The 15,717-nt window shown below is 38.8% G+C and overlaps 1 protein-coding gene across 1 annotated transcript in view; it reads left to right on the top strand.

The window, feature by feature from the left end:
- The window catches only part of LOC122815316 (natural cytotoxicity triggering receptor 3-like), a 147,705-nt gene that overhangs the window by 32,261 nt on the left and 99,727 nt on the right, over positions 1 to 15,717 (top strand). The window lies entirely within an intron of this gene.

Below are 15,717 nucleotides of genomic sequence, written 5' to 3'. Positions count from 1 at the left end.
TTCCACCAACCTCCATGCCTGGATAGTGAGTTTCAAGGCTGCAAGAAATCCCAGCAAAGAATCACTGTTCTTCTGAGTCCTCCTCAGATATTCCCACTGAAGAGCCTCCTCAGAAGAAAAAGTGTAAGAGGAAACACCTGAACTCTCCTGAAGAGTCCATCACTGAGGGCACAGATTTCAATGATGGGGAGTGTTCTCCCCGGTCATCCCCACAAGATGCCTCCTTTGAATACATTTTCAAGATCCTTAAACAGAGAGGTAACTGGAAGTACAAAGACCTTAACTCCAAGGAGTCTGTGGACTTACAAGCCTTTGGTTCTTGCCCATCTACTTTTTGGGTGATCTCTTCGAATTGATGATCTCATTAAGCTGATCACTCAGTGAGCTTGGAAAGCTCCTGACTCCATAGAACTGGTTCTACAGAGGCCATATAAGATTCTCTCTGCTCCTGAGGACCACCAACACTGGACAAAAGGGTTAATAGTAGATGCCATGGTGGTAGCAGCAGCCAAGAAGAAGCAACTAGCTGAATTCCTTTGTTCATCCCGCTAACTGAGAATCTAAGGAAATGGATAGATTTGGAAAGAGGGTTTATGCATCATCGACCTTTGCCTTAAGGTCCTTGAATTTTTATGCCACTTTTCACTAGACTGCAGAGGTATTTGCTCAAGGTGCTATCAGACACCCTAACAGGGGCTGTATCTGATGAGGTCCAAGAAAATGTAGTCTCCCACTTAGCTAAACCTGGAGTCTATTTCCCATTCATCCATGAGGCGTATTGCACATGCAGCTGAAGGGGCGACCAGATCAGCTGATTCAGGCATTGCTATTAGACAAGATGCCTGGATGTGCCTGTGTGAGTTTGCAGAGCCATTTAAGTCTTCCTTCATCAATGCTCCCTTTGAAAGATCTTCTTTGTTCAGCCCCAAAATCAAAGAAACTCTAGCCAGGTGCAAGAAAGATGAAAAGACCCTGTCTGCTGTGAGCATATGTTTTTCTACTCCCCAAAGATCCTACTATAGGAATCAGAGGAGTGGAAAGATGTGGTTTAGGAAGTCCCAAGGGCCTTTCCAGGATGTAAGTGGTGGAGGCTCCCCTCAGGCAGGGGGGGGACCTCTAATGGAAGATGCCGACCACAAGGCAGAGGTAACCCACAGAATCAGGGTTCTAGAGATTCTTTCTCCAGTCAACCCTATCAGCACTCCTGAAAGGGGGTCCAATTGCTTACCTCAAAAAGCAGTCAGGGGAAGATTTTCTCTTCATTCAAGAGCCTGATGACAAATAACCACAGATGCTTGGGTACAGAGAATTATTACCACAGGTTACTCTATCCCCTTCACTATTTATATAAGATTTCTAACAAGGATCCCCAATGTTCCACCCAGTCAGAGGGATCAAGCAGCCCTAGAAATCCAAAAGCTGCTAGAAAAAAAGAGTCATCCAAGAAGTCCCACCAGACCAGATAGGACCTGGATTTTACTCAAGGTTCTTTTTAGTGCCAAAAAAGACAGGGTACTGGAGACCAGATTTGGATTTCAGTCTTCTAATCCAATTTGTTCAACATTTCACATTTCAGTCAGTTCTTCCCTTTCTAGAGGAAAACAATTGGATGTGCCCTATAGACCTTAAAGATGTAAATTGCCACATAAAGATGGACAAATGCTCCAGAAGGCTTCTCCGCTTTTGGCTAGGAATCAGTCACTTTCAATTCAGGGTGCTGCCCTTTGACCTCATCACAGCCCCCAGGGTGTTCACCAAATGTATGGCAGCAGTAACAGCTCACTTGAGACTGCAGAGATTCCAGGTGTTTCCATATCTGGACAAGTATCCCATCACTGTTTCTACCAGACATTTTCTGCTTCAAGAAGCAGAATACATCCTGCACTTGTTTGTGCTGAATTCAAAGGAGCTCATTTGAATACCATCTCTTGTATAACATTCCTTCCTCAACACAGGTTACAGAAAATAAAATCTAAAGTGCATATCATGCATGCTATTCTTTGCAGAAACAAAGTCCTAGCACTTCTAGTCCTTCAAGCATTGAGTTCCATGGCAGCGACCATCACTCTGGTCTTGCTAGCGAGATTTCACATGCAACTACTACAATAGCTTCTAGCATCACAATGGTCCAGTTTCACCATCCAATGAACTACCCCATTCTTGTCACCAGTTGCTGCAAAAAAGACCTCTCCTGGTGGATGGAATCTGAAGAAGTCCTTTTATTTTATTTATTTATTTATTTATTATTTATTTATTTATTTACATTTGTTGACTGGAATAACCCGACTAGACACAGGTCCATTTTCAGCGGAGGCCCGGGGAGAAAAGCTCCACATTAAGTATTAATTGCATTATACAGTTAAAAACATAGCATTTAAATATAGACAAAAAAACAAAATAAGGAGATGTGAACTGAGTGAACAACACGTTACCAAAAACACCACCAAAGTTCACTCTGGAAGCTCTAAATGAGGGCTAAAGAACCACAGATATAAATCCCTTGATATAAATCCACAGATGCGAATCCAAGGTTAGTTGAAATAACCAAAAATGATTCCAAAATGCAAAATAACTCTTTAATAACGCTTGAAAAATCCAAACAAGTACGTTTTCGAACACCTTCTTCAGCAAAAGACAATTACAACTTGCTAAAAATGCTTGCACTTTATATACAAGGGAACTGATTGTTAAACTGATTAATTGAATAATTTAATTGCATTTCAGTATGCCCTGATAAAAGTTTTAAACACAAAATATTCACTTGAAAGTTTTTACTTGATAGTATTAAAACCAAATAAATAACAAATGTTAAAAACAATCATTGTATTCATAGGAATATTTAAATATATTTGTATAAAAGTTGTTTTAAAACATTTTAAAAGAAATTCCTTATACTTGTATATAATGAAAAGTTACTATGTTAATGTGTAGTGTATATCACCATCTAGTGGCTAAAAATAATATTGTAGATTATAACTTGGCAGCTCTAAGCTTTAAAACTGGAATGATGGAAAGCATATCATTCATACCAGGTCGTTTGGTAGCATCCAGTGTTATCTGCCAAAATAATTCTCTGTACTCAAGTTTGGTTTCCCACATGCCACCCCTGATTTCTTTTGGTACTACCTCTAAAACAAAAAAATTGAAAACTGCATTTTTACAGTACTGGGAATGACGAAATAAAGCATTATGTTCATTACTTTTTTTAATTTCATAGTAATGTTCATATATTCTGGATCTAAGCTTCCTTTCTGTTTTCCCTATATAAAATGAATCACAGGAGTGGCATGTGGCTATGTACACTACTCCCTGGGTATTGCAATTAGCAAATTTGGAACTGGAAATTGTCCTATTTCTGCTGGGAATGGAAATAGTAGTGCCTGTTTGAATGTATTGGCATTGGGAACAGGATCCGCACCTAAATGTACCAACTCTGTGTGTTTGACCATTCATATTTATAGTACCCCCTATTTCAAAAATATTTTTGAGGTTCATGTCCTTCCTATATATGAATTGGAGGTGTTGATTTTTGATATATTCTAGATCAGTGATATTCCTAAACCTATCCCATTCCTGTTTAATTTTGGTTTTTAGTACCTTTGCATCACCAGTATAATCCATAACATAGGCCTTTGTAAAATTATTGCTGTTGGTTTTAGTTCCATAGGAATTTTCTTCTGGTTCACTTTGGTTACATAATGGTTTGGAAACATCTTGTCCCAAAATTGGAGCGAATCTCCCCTTCCTTCCTTCTAATACAATCTGGTATATTTCTTCTATAAGGTAGTCTGGATATCCTCTATCTCTGTACATATTCATAACGTATTCACTGTCCCTAATAAAATCTGGATCTTCAGAGGTCATCCTGCTGGTCCTAATGATTTGCCCCTTGAAAATATTCCTTTTTTGACCAAAAGGGTGTCCACTAGAAAAATGGAGATAAGAATTGGAAAATGTTGGCTTCCTATATATTTTGGAGGTAAAATGATCATTACATTTGCTTATTAAAACATCCAAGTAGACACACTCCTCAAAATCTATAGTATAGGTAAAATCTAAAAACGTGGTTGTGCTTTTGATGTAATCCAAAAATTCAAAAAACTTTTCCACAGTGTCAGTCCAAAAAATGACAATATCATCAAGAAAGCATTTATAGAAGCTCCAACATTTAACAAATTGACAATTGTTAATATATAATGTCTCCCACCAGGAAAGTATAATATTTGCGTAGGTTGGTGAACATTTTGCCCCCATGGCAACACCCCTTTCATGCTTAAAAAATTCACCTTCGAAGAACATAAAATTATTCTTAAGAACCACCTCCATCAGTAAAAGACATGTTCTAAATATGTCTGTTGAAAAATTACCATTTTGGGCCATACTTTCCTCAAGCCACTGGAGACCAATATCGTGTGGAATTGATCCAAATAAATCAATAATGTCCAAAGTTATAAATATAACATTCTCAGAATACAAATGGGTTTTTATTTGTCTGAGGAAATCCCAAGAATCTTTCAACACTGTAATACCTTTATTAGATAGTCCCTTCAAATGTACGTCCACATTTCGCATTTTGGAATCATTTTTGGTTATTTCAACTAACCTTGGATTCGCATCTGTGGATTTATATCAAGGGATTTATATCTGTGGTTCTTTAGCCCTCATTTGGAGCTTCCAGATTTAAATATAGACATTAGTCCAGCTGAGGCCGTAAGACAAGAATAAAACATAGATGTAAAATAGCTGTAGAACATAGTACAATTTTAAAATATGGTGACATATACTAAACATGGTTAGAAATGTAGTTGAAATTCATCAGTGAACAATTGATACAATCTGTTTTTGAGGTACATAACAGCCATTAGCAGTTGTTGCTACAAGAAGTTAGTATTACGTGGTAGGTAGCTGGGAACCTGAGTAGCCAAGCTTATTAAGAGTAGGTTGTTGATAGGGGGCCGAGAGAGGTAGTGGGTGGGTGGAGTTGATGGTATTAGAGGGGGGGTTGCAAGGGCATATCTGGCAAGTTTTTAAGTGTGATTTTAGTAAGGATTTGAAGTGGGTGCAAAAAGTTACAGAGCTAATTGAGGATGGGAGGGAGTTCCAGAGTTTGGCTATAGTGCAGGAGAATAATGCTTCTCCAGCAGAGTCATTGGCTTTTGTGACCTATAGGAGGTTTTTGTGGCTGGATCTTAGTGGTCTTGTGGTTATGTAGGGTTGGAGTAGATTCTGGAGGGGTGGTACATTTAGTGGTTGCTTTATTAGTTTGTGGGCGAGTGCGAGTTGGTACCATTGAAAAGAGGTGGGGGGAGCTCTAGCCAGCCCAGTTCTGCTTGTAAGAGACAGTGGTGAGTATGGTAGGAAGCCCCAGTGGTGAATTTGGCGATTTTGTTGTAGCAGGTTTCGAGCTTATTTAGGTTGCATTTTCTAAGGTTGGTAAATACTGGAAAGGCGTAGAGTAGGGTAGAGATAAGATGAGAATTTGCTACCAAAATTTTAGCTGCTTTGGTAAGTAGTTGCTGATTTCTATATAATGCTCCTAGTTTTTTGTGCACTTTTTTAATGGTCATGGAACTGTGAATGTTAAAGTTCAGTTTATTGTCTATTTCTACTCCTAGTAATTTGGTGTGTTCTGTAGGATGGATGGTGGTGTTATCTTTTGCTGTGATGTTAAAGTAAGAGCTGTCTAGAGTAAGTTTGGTGAGTTGGAAGATTAGTAATTTTGTTTTGTTTGGGTTGAGTATTAGTTGGGCATCGGATAATCAAGTTTCAATAGAAGAAAATACTTTTTGTGTGATGTTTTGCAGTTCTGGTACGGAGTGAGCTCTGCAGAGGATGGTTATGTCATCTGCGTATTGTATTTGAGTGCCATGTGTTGTGGCTGAGGCTGCATTATTGGTGAAAATAGAGAAGAGTAGGGGTCCCAGGGTGGACCCTTGGGGAGCCCCTATGGAAACTGATAGTTGGGGGGATAGGTTGGCCTGCCAAACAACTGCTTGTTGGTGGTCAGATAGGAAACGCTGAAACTAGTTGATGACTGGTTGATAGAAGGATAGGTTATTAAGAAGAGAAATGAGTTGTTTGTGTGGGACCATATCGAAAGCTTTAGGGAGGTCTGGGAAGGTAGCTGAGGAGAGATAACTTGCATTTTTATTTTGTAGGATAGTGTTAGAGAAAGAGAGTAAGGCGGTGGTGGTGCTATGGTTAGGTCCGAAACCGTGCTGTGTGTTGGATAGGAGGTTGTTAGCAAGGAGGTGATCTAAGACTTGAAAATGAATGCATCTCTCTAGTATTTTGGAGAGTGGCGAGAGAATAGCTATGGGGCGGTAACTGGTTAGATCTGTGGAGGGGGCCTCCTTTGTGTAGGGGAATTATGTGTGAGACTTTCCATAGTGTGGGAACATAACTTTCTGACAGAGATCTGTCAATCAAGAGTGATAAAGGCTAGGCTAGAGCATCAGCTGCAATGTGAAGGTATTCACTTGGGAGTTTGTCTGCTGCTAATCTGGTGGGTTTAAGTTTAGTTAATAGTTGTTTTATTTTGGAACAGGAGAGAAAGAGAAGTTAGTGGGGAGATTGTTAGTTGTAGTTGATGGTGTGGGTTTATGGGGGGGGGTTGTGTTGTCTAGCTAGTGATAGTACGGTTTGTTTGAAGTGACTGTTGAAAGACGTAGCAATATTTTCAGAGGAGTGAGTTAAGTTAGGAGTGGGTGTACTTACTTTACCTCAGTGGAGGATGGAGTTTATTGAGGACCAGAATTGTTTGGGGTTATGTTAGGAGGAGGTAAGGGCAGACTGGTAGTATTGGATTTTGTCCTGTTTTATAAACTTTTTGGTTCTATTGTGTAGTTCTAGGAATTTTTGCCTAGTAGAGGGGGTTTTGGTTTTGCGCCAGTTGTCCCAGGCTTTATCCTTATTTTTCATTTCAGACTTGGTGTTTTTTTTGTAGCCATGGGGATGGTTGAGCTCTGTTTCAGGAACGTCTTATGGGGGCATGGTAATTAAGGATACTTAGGAATGTTTTATTAAAGTAGTCAACTGCGTCAGCTAGTTTGAGGTATTTTAGAGGTTGCCAGATACAGTCTTTTAGGGATGAGCTGAATGAGAGAGGGTTGAAGTTAGTTTTTTTTTTTTTTGCGTATTTGATGGTAGATGATGAGTTTCGCTTTATAAAGGTGTTTTCTTAGTAGGAAGGTTGGGGAGTGATCACTGAAGCTGTCAGACAAGCAGCTTGCTATATATGACTGGGGGCTCTTATTGACTAGTATCCAATCAAGGATAGTGTGTTTGTTGGAGTTATTTATCCTAGTAGGTGACTGGACTACTTGGGTGAAGCCATGAAGGTATACATGATGGGTTGAGTGGTTGATAGAGCAGGATTGCCAGTCAGTGTTGAAGTCTCCTAAAATTAAAGTTTCTTTGGGTAGATGGTGAGTAGTCCAGCTGAGGAGGTTTTCAAGTGGAGGGATGTTGTGGCTGGGTGGGAAGTAGCAACCTACAATGTTCAGGGTTTTATTTTGGTTTATTTTAAAGTTGGTATATATTATTTCTTCTTTACCTATTTGGGAAGCTGCTAACTTTAAGATCTGGATGTCTAGATGCTGCTTAAATATTACAGCTATACCACCTCCTTTTTTGTTTAGTCGGTCTACTCTTAGTATATTGTAACCGATAGGGAGGATTTGCTCATTAGTAATGTGTGGTTTTAACCATGTTTCTGTAAGGATCACTACATCAGGGGAGTAGAAGTCTATGGTGGCATGGAATTCATGCACCTCGTTGCATATACTTCTAATATTTAGGCTTATCAGAAGAAGGTTGGATGGCTTTCTATTGGCTGTGATTTGGTAAAAGATGTGGTTTGTAGTCTGATTATGAGGGGAGGGGTTGGAGATTGAGGGACCAGGATTAGGATGGATGTCTCCACTGAGTGCTAGGTTGGATATGGATGAGATTATTAGTTTTATCAATTTCTGCATATGCTTGCTTATAAGGGAAGTTTTCTGATTGTGCTCTGTGGGTAATAGGTATGGGAGTAGGGTCATGTTAGGTTGTGGGGTTGGTTTTAGTTTAGGTATTGTGGTCTGCAGTCTATATAGCGGGTGTATTGGGAAGGTTGTTGACCTGATCATAGAGTAGAAGAGTAGAGGTGGGATATGAGTGGTGGTGTGTGTGGTGGTATAGTGGTAGTGGTTGAGTGTGGGAATGGTGGAGGTTTGGTAAGATGTAATGTATGCAAGGAGTGTGTATGCAGTGAGTATAGATATGGTGTGCTTGTACATATTAGCTGAGTAGGAGGGATAGTAGTGAGAAGCTGTAGGAGGAAGTATAGGTGTAGTGTTTAGGTCACCTCTTCATCCCTCCTCAACCCAAGGCCTTAGTGAACACTGATGCCTCCCAGATGGGGTGGGGGGCATTATCTGGGAAGAACAATCCATGGCACTTGTTCCCCAATAGAGGCCAATCTGCATATTAATGTTCTGGAGTTGATAGCAGTGCTAGTAGCATTGCAAGCCTTTCAATCTGTCCTCCCTCTAGAAACCATTGCAATCCAATCAGACAACATGTCCATGGTCTGGTACATCAACAAACGGTCTTACTCCCTGTGTTGAGAAACCCTCAGAGTGTGGCAATGAGCAATGTCTTCCAACCACTTTCTGATAGCAATGCACATCCTGGGGAGCTCCAATGTGATTGCAGACAGACTGAGCAGGTGTGTTCTTCAACATTACGAGTGGTCTCTCAATCCCAGAATAGCAATGAATATTTTCTGCCACTGGGGCCAGCCTTGCTGCGACCTATTTGCATCACCCCAAAACAACAAGTGTAGAAGCTACTTTGCCCTAATTCCCCTCAGGGAGAGTCCTCAAGAGATGCTATTCTCCTTGATTGGCCCCTTGGTCTCCTCTATGCCTTTCCCCCATTCTGTCTAATTCCACTCTTTCTCAAGAAAGCAATAAGGTTGAGGAATAAAGTGGTCCTCATTGCACCATATTGCCTAGACAGATTTGGTTCCTCTTCCTATGGTCTCATCTAGTTCACCATCCATGGATTCTGGACTGGTGCACCCCAACCTTCAAAATTTCTGGACCCACAGCTTGGTTCCTCCACTTCCACTAGTTACCAGGCATAATGATTCCCCAGTGCAGAATATTCTACTGGCCTCCCATAAACCACCCACCAGGAAATTCTAACTTAATAAGTGGGAGAGATTATTATTTGGGCAACCGAAAATAATCTCAACCCTTTTTCTACATGTGTACAAAGAGTTCTAGAATTTTTAGCCATTCTTTTTGATCAAGGAGCTTCAGCTTCCATGATTAAGGTCCAATTATCTGCCATCTCTAACTTCCATAATGGTTTAGAGGTCCTTCCACTGATTTCACATAGATTATGTAAAGTGTTCCTCAAAGAAGTTTTGCATTTATAACCTCTGTTGCCTTCAGCTACATGCAGTTTAACGTTTCTTTCATGGAAAACACTTTTTCTCATAGCTATTACCTCTGCAAGGTGTGTCTCTGAGATTCAGGCTTTATGCTCTAAACACCCTTATTTAGTTTTCCATAAGGATAGCATACCACTCAAAACCAATCCATCCCTCCTTCTGAAGGTGGTCTCAGAATTCAGCACTAATCAAAACACTGACTTGTGTGTTTTATTTCCTAATTTTAGAAACAAAGGTGAAAAACCAAAGGTAACAAAGGTTACTTACATTTGCTGGATGTTGACAGACAATTACATTTCTATCTCTCTAGGATGAAATAATCTAAAAAATCAGACCAGTTGTTTGTATCCCTTTCTGGCCCAACTTTAGGGAAATCAGTCTCTAAAGTTATCTTGTCAAAATGGCTAAGAGACTACATTGCTTACATATATAATAAAAAAGAGTCTCAAGTTACCTGTGCCTGTGAGAGTGCATCTTCCAGATCAATGACCACTTCAAAAGTTTTCTATCCTAAGGCCTCGATAAATGATATATGTGCAGCAACAACATGGGCTACTCTATATACCTTTATTACTCATTACAAATTGGATCTGGTCTCCAGGAAAAGAGCTTCCTTTGGTTCTATGGTTCTCAGGAATATCCTTCCACAGGGCCACCCAGGATCTAAAGTAGTTGGGGACTCTGTCCCAACAGTCAAGAATAGATGAAGATTGACAACATCAGGTAAAGAAGTTATGTTCTTACCATAACGTTCCATCTGTGTTGTCAATCTTCATCAGTTCTTGGCATCCAACCCTCATTCCCCCTCTTGTGAACTCCTGGAGGTTCGAACATTTGTCCTGGGTACCTTGTTAGTTTTCACCTTGGACATGGCTTCTTTATGTTGGTTTATGTTTGTCTTTCTATTAACTACAAACTTGATCTGAGGTAACATAGAGAGGGGCATTATGGATAGATTATTAGCATGAGAGATTTTTGGTGTGAGCTATATAATGGCTGAACCGGTTCCAAGGATCAGAACTGACTACCCAACAGTCGAGAATAAATGAAGATAGACAACACAGATGAAACATCATGGTAAGAACATAATTTATTTTTTCTTTTAATCAGTAAAACAGAGATGCCTCCATTTTAACTGTTTATATTTATATTTATTTATCCTACTTTTGTATCTCTATTTGCATTTGCATATAGTGTTCCTTCAAGTATCTGTACTGAATTACAGTTCTGTGCTGTTGAGATCTTTATGATTAAAGTACTGGAGTTCTTTCCACAGGTCTCCTAAAAAGGGTTTCTGACCCATTGAAATTTACTCTGTAAAGAGAACAAAATAAATGAACAGCGTAAAGACTGTGGTTGCTGCACTGGCATTTGAAATTTTAAAGCTTGCTTTTCCAATTTATATTTAAGTGAGACTAAGACTCTTTAAATTATTTAGACAAATAATATATGTGTTGCCCCCCCCCCCAAATTAACTGAGAAACACAGTATACAGTAATACTAGTAGTAAATTAAGTTATATTAGCCTCTTGTAACCAGGAGTGAAATGTGATAGATTTTTTTCATGTGATGCAGGATTTTGATGCAGAGACTACTAGTCTTGATATACATACTGAGAAAACAAAATGGGTTCTGTTTTATTGTACTTTCCTCACATTATATATAGTAAAATATCTGACATACAGTACTTAGGATCATAGAGATCTTCTAGGCTAGCTACCGTTGCAGGCCATTTTAAGCCTAACCAATTTCCCTTTCAGTGCTTGAATTAAACTATATATCAGCATTTATTTTATTTAGACTAAGACAATTAAACATGCACATAGAGGCTGAAAAAACTGTACTGAGATTGTGGGGATTCTGGAAGCTTTATAACATATAGTTATGATGCTTATTCTATGTAAGTCTCATTCTATTTCTAAGAGACTGTACAGGTTAAATACTCTGAGATTTGTAAAAATAATGGATAGCATTTCTTTATAGACAACTATTTTTCAAGCTAGTAAGAAACTCAGCTAGAGCTTAGCAGTGGTGTAGTACATGGAATGCACTGATTATGCCCTGATATTCAGAAAAAGGTAAACTAGTTAACTGCTACAGTGGTGCAAAACTCGACCTTAACAATAGTTAAGCACCCCTTGCGTATGCTGTTAAGGTTGGGTCTAGCAATCACCAGTAAAATATGCCTGTACTGACTAGCAAATGACAGCAGCAGAACAAAACACCTGTTGCTGCCTGCTGTCCATACCCTTAATGTGTCCCTAACTTCATGTAAAAAAGTTTAGAAAGTTGCTAGAATAACAGGATGTGTTCACCTGTATAATCTGAAGATATAAACTCTGAATTTCAAATTTGTGTCATTATTTAGTGACTTCACTCCTTAGTGGTTGTTCAAAAAAAAACAGATTTTATGGGTAATGGACCATTAAAAATAAAACAATAATCATCATGTTCTATGAAAATCTAGACAGTATAAAGGTATGAAAGGTACGGTGACCACACAGGCAGACTCACAAAATGCCCAGCACACATATACACACACTCACAGACACCTGCCACTACATCTCTACTGTCAGTTCCCTGAGCCTATCATTAATGTAATCTCCCCCATTTACTTTAATTAGGAATTGCAACAATTTAGTCATGTTCATTAATGGTGTGTTCTTTAACATGGCTGGCCTTGCTAAGTCACATATTGAATGATTCGGCTGAGTAAATCCCATCTTGCAGGCATTCCTGGGGAGGGGATAAGCACATGACAAATTAGTACAGGCCCCTCCCATGAAATGTCTCATTAGTATATAGCATGGCTATAGAGACAGCCCACCATGGTGATTCTCATGACTGTACAGTAACACCCTGGTGGGCGTTTTTCTGACTCAGAAAGAACATTCTACCGTGTTTGACCTCTCATGGCTGTCATCTCATATTAGGGCCTACCACTGGTGGTAGCCCTTTCTGAATCCCAGTCTGTATGTCTTTATAGCATAAAAATGCTCATAAATACACTGCCACTATCACAGACATCACATCTAGCCATATATTTAACTCCACCAGTGTTACATTTTATGCCAAATGTGTTGCCTGAATGTGTCAAATTCAAATAAGGACTTCCAACAACAAATTTACAATATATGCATGGGCACCATTTAAAAGTTTCCCAAGGGCATCTACAGGATCAATGAGCTATAACACCTGTTCTAAATTACCATCCTTTGCATTCACAAATGTGCTTCTATCACACAATACTTTTCAGACTTCATTATTTCCTATAATCATTCTATGGTTAATTTGTACAAGTTTCATGATTTCAGCTGTTATCAATACTATACGATAACTTAATTGTTCTTTTGAAATTCCTCTCTGCCTTTATTTTGTACTTGTATCTTTTCACTCATAGCTGGCCTTATGCATTGGCCAACTAGGTGACTGCCTGCAGTGCCTTTCTGTTCCTCTAGGAGTAGTATTCCACATTTGCTTATTATTTTTAAGCAGTGAAACACAGTGCTTCTTTACTCTAAAAATAAATAAATTAATAGATAAACATCCTGAGATGCCCCTGTGCCAGCAGTATTTTGGAGAAACAAGGTGCTACAGTGTACTTGACCATTTAAATCAAGTTCATTTCATCATTTCAAGGTTTCTAGTCCATGAGCATAGTGCAGAAAGCCTTCAGAGTTCAAAAGTAAAGTAAATGTTGCTTGGTGTAAGTGCGGTGTGAAAAGACAAGCTGATGTTTCCACTGGCAGAAGCATGCGCCATGAGATATACGCTTTTTTTTTCTCTTAAGATGCCAGCAGTGATCAAATATTGGTAATGGGCAGGGTAGTGCTGAACCTCTCAAGGATCAGGATAAGGCCGAAAACAATGAGCCGCAGTGGAACAAAGTCCTTGAATAAGAGACAAATGTTAAATATTACTCCTTTTGTTTCACAAAAATGTTACTGGAGCAACAGGTTTTACAACAACGTGCATTTTCTGTAAAAAAAAAGTATGAAAACCTAATGTTTGTATTATTGACTGACTGTAATCCTCAGTGACTTATTAGAAAACCAGTTTATGAGAGATACAATGGGGGAGGTTGACATAATAGTTAAGGTGTTCACCTTACAGACGCAAGGTTTGATTCTCACTTGGGGTAGTTGGCTAGGCTTAAAATAGCCCACAAGGGCAGTTAGGCTAGTACTAAACTATGAACAACAAAAATATGAGGCAATGTTGAAAGATATGGCTGGTGGCTTTGCAATGAAGAAAATTATTATTATTATTATGTTTTTAATAAATTAGCCAGTCTTATAAGATATGCACACATAAAGTACCTTTAAGTGGTGGGGCTGTCTGTAGAAGAAAATGAATGACTTTTACTGTTGTTTGATTATTATTCTGTAATTTGTGTAAAATAACTTGGAATACTTTCATGTGTGGCAATTGTTTACATAGAGAAATGATGAAATAAATTATGCAGCCATAAAAATTCAAACATCTCAATTATACATAGATATGTTACTGCAAGGTCTGGGTGGAATTGTCTGGATGAAAGTAACTGAACCTCTCACCATCTGCTCAGTGTAAAAAGTCATCTCTTAAAAAAAAAAAATAAATAAATAACTTAAAGGCAGCACAGAGCATCCAGACTTTCAGAGCTTCTGTTTGTCTGGTAGCCTCTCATTCCAAGACTATATAACAAAAACAATGAGTAAAAAGGTCACACAGAAAAAAAACAATCAGTACAAATTAAAAGAAAATAATTTCCACTGTGTGATTCTGCAAACCTTTTGTATTAGTGACACATGGGATATATGCAAATCACCCTTAAGAACATCAGGTGTTTCAGCTACATGGCAATTCTGAATGTCCATGACTTTTTTCTTTTTATGTTGTTTAATGGACAAATTCAGGCCAATAAAGCTAAACTCCACATGCAACTTATTTCTTCCTTGAAATAAAATATATCTGAGTTTCTTTCCTTGTGCATGATTTTTGTTCAGTCTATCACTGGATTGAAGAATTTGGGAAAAAAAGTCAAAAATCTACTTCAGAGCATTTATACCCCATAGCTTCTGAGAACTTACTGCCCCCTAGACCCCTAGCTTAATTTAAGTGTTTCCTCTACAGTTTTTATAGTATAGTGTCAATCAGTTAGGGTAAGATGCCGCAGTGGTATGGCGGTAGTGTTATTACCTCACAGCATGAGGTTCTCCCGTTCGATTCTCAGCTTGGCTTGGGAGTGCCTTCTGTATGGAGTCCGCATGTCCTCCCCGCGGTTCAGTAGCATTTGAAAGACGTGTGTGCGTAAATGGGTGTGCCTTTGTTGAAGGTTGGGCATCGAGCTGGCACCTTGGCATTTCGTAAAAAATCTACTGCCAATCATTAGCGGACAGGAGTTCCGTTGTGGTGACCCCTTACTGGGAAAAAGCCGAAAGACAAACAACAAAAAGTGTCAATCAGTTAGGGTATTTTGAAATGGTGCAGGAAAAAGCAAGGCTGAAGAGTAAGAGCAAATCTCTTTCTTTAATTGTGACGTTTGCTCAGGCTATCATTGTTTAGATGTTTGCACACATCTAAAATCCACCTCAGAACATCTGGAACCCCAGTGGGTTCATGAGACTAGTGCCCTCCAAATCCCTATTTTAATGTAATTATTTCATCTAAAGTTATTACAGTGTAGTCCATCAGATATCAGTGATGAGTAACAGTGAATTACTTACTTAAATCATGATTTTTTTCAAGTCATCACTGGATGAAAACTTCAAAATATACCTCAGAGCATCTAGAACCCCCATGGCTTTTGTGGGCCTAATAGACGTAGACTCTTGACTTAATTGAGTTATTTCTTCCACAGTTAACAGAGCACATTTTTACCTAGTTAGGATGTGTTGAATAAATGAGTGCAGGAATAAAAAGAACTGGAAGTCAGACAAACTGTGAGAAAAACAGGAAAATAGCAATCTAGATGGTGTGAGAAGATCATAATGAGGATTCTGGGATGCATTAAGTGATATGCATGTGGGGGATAATAGAGCAGCAGTGCCATAGAGACCTTCATCTAGGGCGCCATTTTACCTATTACTAGGACCGCTTTCAGTTTTACTGTACAGATAGTTACATACATACATATTCTGTATATTTTACCGCATCCAATGTTATATCACATAAAAAATTCAATTCATATATTCAGTCAACAAAAACATGTATCACATTCATTTAAAAAACATTTTCGTTGAAAGAGGATGTGATCTGGGTTCTGTAACCCAAGTAATGTACACAGACAACCC

Source organism: Protopterus annectens, chromosome 1.part1 (genome assembly GCF_019279795.1).
Source record: "Protopterus annectens isolate FY-2018-M chromosome 1.part1, PAN1.0, whole genome shotgun sequence".
NCBI classification, from domain to species: Eukaryota; Metazoa; Chordata; order Ceratodontiformes; family Protopteridae; genus Protopterus; species Protopterus annectens.
The sequence above is the reverse complement of the archived record's forward strand: the minus strand, read 5'-3'. Positions and strand labels throughout refer to the sequence as shown.